The sequence below is a fragment of the Amphibalanus amphitrite genome, unplaced genomic scaffold, assembly GCF_019059575.1.
Source record: "Amphibalanus amphitrite isolate SeventyFive unplaced genomic scaffold, NRLGWU_Aamphi_draft 000981F_arrow, whole genome shotgun sequence".
Classification (NCBI taxonomy): domain Eukaryota; kingdom Metazoa; phylum Arthropoda; class Thecostraca; order Balanomorpha; family Balanidae; genus Amphibalanus; species Amphibalanus amphitrite.
Window position 1 is genome coordinate 50,302 of NW_024882475.1, and position 12,637 is coordinate 62,938.

Sequence of the window (12,637 nt, forward strand, 5' to 3'; positions counted from 1 at the left end):
TATATACGTAACTCCTATTACTCATAACTCGTGCAATTTTGCGTATTACTGGTAAACTAGAATTAAAAGCATTGGCACGGGCTCACAAGAACTCTGGTGCAGAATTCCCTGTTTCAGAATTGGTAGTAAAATTGTTAAATATTTACGATAGACTCGGAGTGTCACAAGCTGCAAACACAACACGTAATAATATGGGCTAACTACTAACTGAGCTACTATTTCAATAACAGACTGTTCCAGCATACTAACTCCTTGAATAATATCATCTTTAATACCACTAAGTATCTCAATTTAAAGCGAAGCGCCGCAGTATTTTCACACTTCCAGTGATAATCATAACGCTGGGTTCGAAGAGCTGTCGAGCTGAGACGGACCATATGAAAATTAGCTGTCGAAATCGGATGGAGCGTGACCCAGTTCCATATGTCAGCTAGAACTCTTCAGTGATGCTTCAGCATCATTTCATGCACCATTTAAACGGTTCCTGCAGTGCTGAAAACAAGGGCGATAACAAATGCCCGATTAGCGGCCATTAGGGGTCGTCCAAGCGATCACGCAAAACGACACTAATGAGCCAAACACTGGGAGAAAATGGCGCAAACTTTTAAATAACAAATGAAAAGCACATACTTAATTGCCAGGTCTGGTCCAAACGACTTGCGCAATTAAAACATCGATATCGATTTAAACAGCCTTCTTAACGGCATCTTTGAATACATATATCTTATTGATGGGCGCAAGCTGAGGTGTTAAAGCCGAGTATCTTTTTATGTTGGCTGCAAAATGGATCTTAATCTGTCGAGTTTTTCTTCTGTTGGCAGGTGGGGCATTCCACGATAGATCGTACCACTTTTTTCCAATTTGACACCCTCATCTCTCGGAATTTGACGAGAATTGGTCTCAGGGGTAATCAGGGGCTCTGAATCCACCTGTAACAATTTCAGGCTTACCAGATAAGTATTTTTTGAGTTATGGTGTATAACATTTTTTGGATCTTGCTTTGCAGCGCTAAGTTTGGCGGGCTGTAACTCTAAGACGGATTATTCAAATGCCAAATGTTATATAACATTGAACTTGCAATGAAACAGAGATTATTATGTGTTTTTGAAATTTCGAAAAATACGCTATTTTTGATATATGACATATCGAGTTTTCTTTCATTTGTATTTTTTGGACTTTGGGACCAATTTTTTTGAATTTTTATTTCTTTAAAAAAATATTTGGCTCATTGTTAAGAAGTATGCAAAAAATTAGGAAGGTGTTCTTTCTATAAATGTATTTATTTTACGTCACGATAACGGTTTCGAATAGTGATTTCGGGAGGGGAGCTTACAAATGGCGTGATAAAGCTGCCTAGTGACATCACGGGTTACTGAAATTTCAATTCAAGTCTGAGTCATCTGAAAAAGTGAAAAGAGGGTTCATTCAACCCTCTTTCCTATAAGCGCGAGGGTGAAAAAGGCTGTTTGGTTCTGACATTGTTTTGGACGCCAATTACCATAGCTGTCCGAGATGAAAGTTACAGGACGCATATATGGTGTCCTCCAGAGGTCTCACAACTTGTATATCTGGGAATTTTTCAAGGTTACATGAGGTCAGGTCGGTCACGTGACATCACTGTTATAAATCAATGGGGAAATATAAAAACTGTTATTTTGGCGCCGAGAATGATCTAAAACTATCCCACGTACATGGTATCGTGATTTCATGCACTCCTTGCAAAGTCCAATGCTTTACTTTTGCATTGTTAACCTTGCGTGACGTCATTTATGACGTCACTAGGGTCGTACGAGTTTTTCGTCAATAACTCCCGATCAAATGGAGCTAGAGAGTCGGGAAAGCCACCAATGGACTCGGGAAGACCTTCCGAATCGAATGATATGCCAAATGACACCCTTGCCCAGCTTCGTGACCTGAGGGGCTCTGACCTGACCTTGACCCGAGGTCAACTACTTAAGTTGACCTCACCCTAGCAAAAAGTATACCATTCGATGCACCTGAGCTAGGTAAACACAATGATGCCAAAATCGCGGCTCTGTGGCCATTTTTTGCGAAGTTATTTACTAAAAACCGAACCCGTAACTTCAGTCACGTGACCTGACCTCAGACGCTACCGGTTAACCTGAGACCTTAAAATCGGGTACCAATCGCTGCGACTTGTAACGGCACACACGCTCGTTTTTTCCGCGAGGCTCTAGCTCTATTAGAAGCGAAACGGCGTGCTGGGGTCGTATCAACCCCTCCGAAACCCATTTTGTTTGCGGGAAAATGAGGAACTTATAGAAAGAACACCTTTCTAATTTTTTGCATGTCGATTTGCAATGACATGAAGATTATTTTAAAAAAATAAAAATGTGAAAAATTTTGGTCCCAAAAGTCATTAGAGGCAAATGAAAAAGATAAAGGTTTTTGCTCAACAATGAAATTTTTTCTTTGGAATTTTTAAATAGTAATATTAATTTTTGATTCATCGCAAGCTTAGTGTTGTTTACTTTTTGTTGGCTGCTTAACCCGTTCTTGAGTTATAGGCCGTCAAACTCACCGTTACAAACCGAAGTTAAAAAAATGTAATGCAATATAACTCAAAAGCTTTGATCTGAGAAGTCTGGTATTTTGCCAGGCGTCTTTGGGGCCTATGATTACCCCTAGGACGGATTTTCATTAAAATCTGAGAGATGAGGGTGACGGGCCTGGTACGATCTATCGTGGAATGCCCCAGGTATCTTATGTTAACGGCACATGTCTTATATATATATATATATATATATATATATATATATATATATATATAATCTTTTATAATATATATATATATATAGATATTAATATATATAGATATAAATATATATATATATATATATATATATATATATATATATATATATATATATATATATATATATATATATATATATATATATATATATATATATATATATATATATATATATATATATATATATATATATATATATATATATATATATATATATATATATATATATATATATATATATATCTTTAGCGTTTGTCTCGTGAGGTCAGATTTAATTTGCTGATGCAATTGTTGTTTCGTTGGCCAGAGATTATGTTATTTTTCTAGGTTTTGGTATCGCTTTTTTGTCATTTTTTATGTTTTATGCTTTTGCGTCCGTTTACAAAATCACCAAAGGACAGTGAGCGGGTGAGCGGCGCGAAGCGGGACGAATTGAACGAAATTGAACGAACGAACCTGAACGAACGAACTTGAACGAACGAACCTGAACGAACGAACCTGAACGAACGAACTTGAACGAACGAACCTGTACGAACGAACTTATACGAACGCGCTTATACGAACGCCAACGAACGTTAAATTGGCGGTGTCAAGTTCTTGCCGGTGGCTGCAGAACCTGAAACAATCCGTGAGTTTTCTTTGCATTTATGTGTTCGTGTGCTATGTGTTTCGTTTTATTTGGTTACTACTTCTATCGTACTTATATTTGGTTACGTCTTCTATCGCTACTGACTGCCCTTTTTAATTGTCATACTTATGGACCTGTTGGTGTGTTTTGTTTCTTGCAGAAAACCGTTTTTAAATACAATGGGTATTGGATCCTGAGGCTCCACCGGTAAAACTGAGGGTTTCAGTTACTATATAGGAAATTTCGTTGAATGTATTGAAACCTGGGCCCAATCTTACCAATGCCGTGAATAGGATTTGGCAGCAGTGGCCGGAGTTTACGGCACTGATATCAAAGATGTCCTTTTATTTACCTCCATGTAATCTTGCCCAATGATTTTGATAGCGTGAATGATTATGAATGTCGCCAGAACGAATGAGTTAGTGAATGTGGAATAGTTCTGAATGTTACCAAATGCCGTGAATGCGCATTCACGGCATTTGGTAAGATTGGGCCCGGAAACTGTAATAGCACTTCCATGTAAAAATTTTAGGTGAGTAGTAATCGTTGAGGAAGCGAGAGGCCAATCCCATTCATCGTTAGACGCACCTTCAGGTGAGGGCATCCTTTGCAGCCGAGTCACGTTTGGACCGAGAGAAGTTACGATCTACGATGTGATATCGGAAATCGAGACTCATATCCTGTTACTTTTATCTCCGAGAGTGTGCTGCCTCGTCCACAGGCTGAGCAATAGGGCGTCCCACTGTGTGCGTCGGAAGCGCGAAGGAAACAGGCTAATGGTCTGCTGGTGCACGCAGCCACGGTAGACCATGCCGTTGTTTGCAATTGGACAATACTTAGGTAGCTAATGAAATTTGTTGATCAAATTTCACAGGAACGTCCCATATCATTGAGCAATTCAGTAGTTTATAGCTATGAACTCAACACTGCAATTACTCTAGAATAGGGGAAGCATCCCTTGGACAGCATACAACTATGGCATTCAAACATTGTTTTCTGTTAAAGCGATGTTAATTACAATTGAGCTGGATTGTCTTACTGGGGCACATTCAAGGCGTATTCTGCAGCACTGTTCTCGCTGTGGGATTTTTGAGAAAAAAAAAACTAAAGCATCTGAGAATACGCTATTTACTGCTCTAATATGTTCCCTTTAAAATTCATAGAGTTGCCCGATGGAGGGCTTTGAGTGACTTGTAGAAATCGCTCATAAGTTATCAAAGTGGTCCCAACGGCTTTACTTTTGTGCGAGGCGAAGCGGTACCTCAGACATCTGTAAACATTGTAGTTTATTTGAAAGAAGCTGTTTCTCCTCTGTTCATTTATGTGGTGTTGAAGTATTTATTTTCCCGACTCCTTCCTTCTAAATGGCAAAAAAAAACATCCTTCCGCCTAGCCTGTGCTATTCTGAATGGCAGTTGAACCTTTGAAATTAAATCAATGTTTATGAATGAGGCCAATGCGTTAGACCGCTCCGTTTTGCAACCGTTGTGTAAGAAATATGGTGGTTAAGTAATACACCTTATACCTACAAGTCCTGGAGAATCAGTTACTTCCAATGTCAATTATTTAAAATCAATCGAAGATTTGCTATGATAAATAAAATTTATATCATGCACTGAGCAGAAGAGCGGTGAAATTTGCATTGCATGCATTGTAAATGTGTGACTCCTTGCACCTGAGATAAGCAGTAAACACTGGCGTGGCATCGGCACAAAAGAATTTATGTAATCTGTTATTGCGTATTTTTGAAACATTATAGCGGCACGTACTTTGTGGGAGATAGACGTCTCCACTGAATGGTTGCCAATAGGTTTGAAACAGTGAACAAAAAAAAAACATCAAATATGTTTATGATTTTTATGCGATTTTAGAGCTAATGCATGTTTTTTTCCTGCCCAGATTAGAGTGCTAACAATGTAGATATGCTTATTACAGGCGAGCTTAGCATACGTGCCTAGAGGAGTTTGAGGAATAACCCTCGCCGGCCGAGGGGGAGGGGGGGCGGGTGCCGCCCCCCCCCCCCATAGGGTTTTTTCGCGATAGCTCCGAACACGCTGGCGATAGAGAGCTGAAACTTGGCATACCTGATCTTTGATCCAAGCCGCATCTTTTGACACCAACCGCATTTTTGGGTCAGGTCAGGTCACTGACCTATGACGTCATAAGTGAACCTCTGCACGGTCTTCAGATGTCGCAACTTCGCAACGCCCTCACTGCCAGAGGAGATGTCACAGGGAAATGAAACTTGCAGGATCTAGTATCCATTATGAGTCCCACAACTTGTATATCTCGGATTTCTCCTAAAGGTCATATGAGGTCAGGTCATTTTCGTGACCTCACCATTATAAGTCAATGGGGAAAAATTCAAACTGCTATTCTGGCGCCGGGAACGATCTCCAACTATCTCAAGCACACAGAATCGTGATTTGATGAACTTCTTGCAAGGTTAGATGCGTCACTTTTGCAATGTTGACCTTGCGTGACGTCATTTATGACGTCATCAAGGTCAAATTAGTTTTTCGTCAATAACTCTTGATCAAATTGAGCTAGCGAGTCGGGAAAGGCACCAATGGACTCAGGAAGGCCTGCCGAATCGAATGATATGCGACATGACCTCTTTCGACCAACTTCGTGACCTGGTGGTGCTGACCTGACCTTGACCTGAGGTCAACACCCCAAGTTGACCTGACCCGGACAAAAAGTATATCATTCGACGCGCCTGAGCGAGGCGAACACGATGCTGCCAAAATCGGCGCTCTGCGGCCGTTTTTTTGCGAAGTTATTCACCAAAAACTGAACCGTACCTTGGGGCACTTGACCTGACCTCAGAGGTCACCGGTTGACCTAGGACCTTAAAATCGGGTACCAATCTCTGCGTCTTGTAACGGCGCACACGCTCGTTATTTCCGCGACGCGCTAGCTCCACCAGGGGCGAAACGGCGAGGGGGGGTCGTACCCGCCCCCCCCCCCCTCGGCCGGCGCGTATGTAGAAAACCAATAGGTCCGGCGAGGGATAACACGGCAGCAGACTGTCTTGAAGCTCTGACTATGATGAAATGAGCCTGCGACCCATTTCTGTCTCGTCCAGAATAATTGGTCTGATTGGCGCTAGTTGAGAGCGCCGCCTGAATGAAATGAAACGATAACTCAATTGTATGCCGTTCAACAGGAATACAATGGGACTAAAAACAAGCCGTGCATTGCCTACGATATTGCCTATTATACTACACGTCTTGTGCAATCATGCGCCTCATCCCTAAGCTGGCACCGTTTCGCGGCAGAGCTCAGACAAGCTACCAATAATCCGCTTGCGCGCTCCACCAATCAGCGTTCGCCTTGTATTTGGTCAACCTCACATGACCGTTCAGCTCCCCTGAGCCGCCGGGCAATCAGCATTTCTGCCCAGCCGGCGCTTCTGGCAGCGCAAATGGTCCGTTCCGCTGCCGCTGAGCTGACGCGTCGAGAGCTGCACGTCGTGGTCAGCTTCTGATCACCACGGGAGTGACGCTCACTGGGCGTCAGCAGCGCATCTTAGTCCCAAACATAGCAATCACGCACGGGGGCCGACTCAGCAGCGGCCGGTGTCGGCCGGTCGGCGCCCAAATGAGTGTCACCACTGATCCAATTGGTGTCATTTGCCGACCGACCGAAATGCCGCTAAATGACCCGGTCTGAGCCGCGACGCGCGCGCGTTAGTGCTGGCTCAGCAACTGCACGCCGCTTTCATCTGCGGCCAACGCGTTCTGCCGAGCCCGGCAGACTCGCGGCGCTTTTGAGGGAGAGACCTGCAGAAAAGCTCGGCAGATGGAGCCAGCTGGTGCGAAAGGCAATCAGCAAGCATTGACAGACGAATGGTTCGTTTGTCGGTAGGCAGACTGTCACTGCGGAGTGCGCACTGCCGCGCGATGCAGGACTGAGGTGTGAATCGGTATCGACTGGCGACTGATAGAATTGAGAACACCGAATTCATCTGATCTTGTAACAAGCAATCAAAATCAAGGCCAAAATTTAGCCATATTGGGTCTGTTTTATTATCGAATCTTTTTCCTGTGCCATGTCGCAAATACCATACAAAATTCCCAAAGAGCTTATCAGCAAGTCCCTCCTCATCTCGCAATTCTATAACTTATTAAATAGTGAACACTATAGCCATAACTCAACCTTCACATACAGCACATTTGTTCAGCTCAGTGTCCTTGATTATCCCTCCGGAATATCGCATCCATCGCTCACCGTTGACCGGCCCGATCACGGCAACTGATAGTCGCCTCTGTCGAACCAGCTGAGTCCCCGCCGGCGGTATCCCCGGTGGTAGTGACGTCAGTCTGACGTCATAGTGGCGGTCTGACGTCACAGTTCGACGGACGAAGACAGACGAGTCGCGCGCCGCCGGCCCGTCTCTATGTCGGTCAGGTTTTGCCCTGGCACCGAGAGGAGCGGGTTCTGTATCGCCAATGCACTGAATGTGGTATCACTGGTATACTTACTCGTAGGTTTTTTATACAAGACTGTTGATTATGTAATAAAATATGATCAATATTTGACGTGTATCATGCTCATACGAGTACCTATATCTTGAAGTAGGCTGATACCATTGCTAACTACAACTAGCAACAAACAATATTATCAGAACACAAAACCGGCATACAACTGAATTGTCATTCTTACATCTTTCACAGGTGAATGATAAGGTTTTGTTCATGAGTTTCAGGGTACAATGAGGTAAGAAATTATTTTATCATTTGTGCAGAAATTATTTTGTTATTTGTGTAAAGATTATATTTCAAACTGATGTACTAATTTTTTACCTCAGTGAAGCTCAAAACTCAAGCGAAACCTCAACATAACACCAGGAAAAAACACCATAATACCATGGAGTTACTTCCATTTTTGAACTATGTAGAAAACAGAACCACAGACAACTATCAGAGCTGCCACCAGCAACTGAAGCAGCATGCCAACAGCACCAGACAGCTCGACTCGTCCTATTCCGAGCTCCGTACATGTGCGGCCAGTGGCAGTGAGCGGTTGTCACTTGCACTGCTGGCCATTGTGTGGTCGCCCGCGGTCATGAGACCGAGGCGTGACTCCCATATGCGGCGACATAAGTCCTCGGTGGACTGAGTGAGCCATTCCGGGTCGGACAGATTCTGACCAGCACGTAACCAGGTCACAGCGAGAGTCGCTAACTCCAACTGCAGACTCACTTGTTTGAGGGAAGTTTTAAACGCTGTTGGAGAAAAGGTGAAAACAAAATGGTCAGGGAGTATTGCGTAATGAAAAAGAAGAAGGAAAAAGAGTACCTAATTGAGTAATGAGTATAAAAAGTCACGCTTGTCTGACAATTTCTAAAGCGTTTTCCTTTTTTCTTTTGCTAAGTTGATAAGTTCATAAGTTTATCAAAATGCATCACTTAACCCGCGCCCGGCTGGGGGTCCTGGATTTCCACGCCCTGCTGGGGGGGGGGGGGTGTTTGAACACCCCCCCTTCTAACTCGGCTCCTGGACCACGTAGCGATACGCGGAAGGCGGCGGTCGAAAGAGCGTCAAAATAATGAGGAAATCACTTCGGTCAATTTTTTGGTCAGGTCAAAGGTCAGGTCACCAGAGGTCATTGAAGGCAAAATTTCGCCGAATTCCAGGTCAAATGTCGACAATTTCCAAGAAGCCAACGCACAACTCGGGAACCAATAGAGCTACAGCGCCGCGGAAAAGCGCATTCGATAGCCCTATTAACGCCCTTTCTGAGTAATTCTCTCAGATTTGACCTAACATCAACGGTTTTGCCTGCAGGGGGCAAAAACTGCAAAAATAGCCGATTTTTTTTCGGAAACAGTTTTTCTGCAATAACTTTTGACCCAAGCCTTGTACGAGCTTACTTTTACCGGCATCGTGTTTCTCTCGTCAAGACGCATCGAATGAACTATAATTTGACCTTGAAAGGTCAACTTGAAAATTTGACCTCAGGTCAAGGTCATGACCTGACCGGAAAGGGTCATGTTGTATATCAGTCGATCCGTATCGTCGAGCTGAACACATCTCAGGCGTTTTCATCGCTCTAGCATGCCTCTATCAAAAGTTATTTGCGAAAAACTGTTAGATACCATTTGTGACCTAAGATGACATCAGGGCATAAATAGGGGTCACGGACACCATTTTCATGTTCAGTGTGTCTAAACCACTTGTAATTCAGTGTTTGGGAGTGTTTATAATGTCTTTCGTCCAAAAGAGGCGCATTTCAATTTTCTCCCGTTGACTTATAATGGGGAGGTCGCAAAATTGACCTGACCTTAGGTCATCGATATCAAAATTCTGAGATATACATTTTGTACATGCTATTGCTCTTAGCAATCGCTGAAAGTTTCAAAGCGATCGGTCACTCGGTGTAGCTAAGACAGACATTGAAACTTTTTATGAGGTGAGGTCACTTCAAGTGACTTGGTGACCTGACCTTGAATGACCTTGGTCTGAAAATTTCACAACATGTGTAGAATTTATGTATGATAAGGTGTACCAAAAACGGCGGCGCTCCGCGCCGCCGTTTTTGAGATATTCGCGAAAAACCACAAGGGGGGTGTTCAAACACCCCCCTCCCCCAGCAAGGCGCGGGTTAACATGGTCTACGACTCTGCTGATCACAAGAAAGACAATGACACCATTTTTGAAGCTCCGGCCTCATTGTGTGCGAAGTTATTAGCAAAAACGTAGTTTCACTTAATTTGACCTCAGTTGATCTGACCCTAGCGTTCTCGCAGCATGCGAACCCGCACATGACTGGGGTATTTTCCATAACGCGAGTGGCTGGGGGGGGGGGGGGGGGGGCTCTCCAGAACACCCCCCCCCCCTCCTATCTCCGAAACTACTGGGCCGATCATCAAAATTCCAACGGCGTCTGATAGCCCTGGAAGAACTGTCAAACGAAACCTATTTTCATTGAACTCGAGGTCACCCATGACGTCACAGGTCAGGTCAAAGTAAAAATTATAAGAATTTTGGCTTGTTCACAATTTAGACTCTGGCCGTCGGCTGACAAGTCCGATCAGGTTCATTTTTGGTTTACGCACTCCTTGATATATGCCCTAGATATCCTGAGGGAACCGAACTTTTACTTGCCGCTGAGGTTACCGCAAGTTTCGTGTTGATCCACATCAAACGGTTTAGAAGATACGGCCGAAAAACGGGAGGGGGCCTGGCCTCTGTAGAGCCCCCCCCCCCAGTCATGCGCGGGTTAACCCGCGCCCCGCTGGGCTATTCAGCCATACGCGCCCTGCTGGGGGGGGGGGGGGGGCAGATTCTGCCTCCCTGTCTAACTTCCGAACCGATGGTCATAGAAAGACGGCGAAAACGGCAATCGAAAGCTCTCAACAAGGCGGATCTTAAAAGCCCATTTTTTTTTGCTGAAGTAGGTCAGAGGTCAGGTCAAGGTCAGGTCAAGGGTACAAAATGCAAGTTTCTACAGTATCGGCCTTGCACCGTAGTTGCCGAAGAATGGACTGAGACTGATTGCCCAAAACGTGTTCTTAGACTACCAAGACAATATTCGTTGCATACAATGTCATTCAAAGGTCAAGGTCAAGGTCAGGTCAGGTCAGATCAGGTCACCAAAAACAAAATATAGAAAAGGGCATGTGCGACACATGTTTTATGGGTCATTTTACTCAAAAATTCAATAGGCACACTCAATAAGTGATATGGACCACCTCTGGATGAATTTCAGGTCGAGGTCAGGTCAAGGTCAGGTCAAGTGAGGTCAAATTTTGAAGTTGGTTGTTAAGGCCTAAAAGGGTGGCTATCTGATGCAGTTTTTCACGGCAAATCGAATGGTGCTATTTTTGTTTCCGTACGAGGTCTAGAACTTAAAAAAAATCATTTTTCAAAATTTGTGTGTGTCGTGACGTCATAAAATTTTGAATAACTCCCACATTTTGGAACCGATTCTTCTAAAAATTGGTATGTAGCTGCACATAGACCACTTCTCTAACATATATTCCGGTTTTTTTGATACACTCAAAATTTTGGATTTTATAATTATTTTCCCAAAAAATCAGTTTTTTGAAAAAAATTGGGCCAAAATCAATTTTTTTTTTCAAAAAACCGAGATAACCATTTGATATACAAAGTAGAATCACGTATGACCTTTTTAGTTACGTCTTGATTCCTTTAAAAAGGAAGATGTTAGCGGCGTTTGAAATTTTGCCGTTTTTGAGGCGAAAATGTTGGACATGACGTCACTGAAACCATTTTTTCAGAAGTTTTCCGACGGATCTCGCTCAAATTTTCAGAAAACGTCTTAACCCTCGCACGACCAGGCCATTTCTCATAACACGAACGACCAGGGGGGGGGGGTTGTTACGACCCCCCCCCCCCTGGCGTTTCGAAACGGAAGGTCGTAGAGCTTAGCGGAAAAACCAACGGATTGCTCTCAACGAGATCTCGCGATTGGTGGTATATTTTTTGGTCCTAGGTCAACATTTGACCTACTTTTGACCGGTCAAAGATCAAATTTTCGGAAAAACAGACTTTTTTCAACTTTCGGCGGCGATTGCGGCAAAACGGTGGGAGATATCGACTTGAAACCTACACTATCGTGTTCCTTGATCAATTCTCTATCGTTTGGTATGTATTTCGTTTCCCTAGCTCTAAAAATGGCGCGTTGGGAGCGCCGGAAGTCGGGAAGGTCACAGTCGGCGGCAGAAATTCGAAAAATCAAAATTTAAATTTTTGAAATCTGATTGTATTTTTGGATTTGGGAGGTCCATTTGCTCCCTATAGAAGCTAATATTGCTGCATATTCCCATTGAGGTGACAAGCATTAGCAAAATAGTGGTTCGGGCGCTTTTCAAAAATAGTACCGGACGCTGTTCCTCTTGTGACGTCATAGCTCCGTGACCTGACCTGACCCGGTCAAATTTCTTATACCATATGATAGCCAATACTTGCCCCAACATGCATGGGAAGTTTCATCACGATCCATCAACCGATGTCCGTACCACCGGCAGGAAACCTCGGGCGTTGGCACTCAGTTTGTGAAAATCCGGCCGGAGGCTGTACCTCTTATGACGTCATAACTCCGTGACCTGACATGACCCGATCAATTTTTTTCGGCAAAAGATGCGCAAAGGTTGCCCCAGAGGGTATTGAAAATTTCAGCCCGCTACGACAAGCCGTTTAGCGTGCACTTCGAAAAAACCTCAGGGGGGGGGGTTGATACAACCCCCCCCCCTAGGCGTTCTA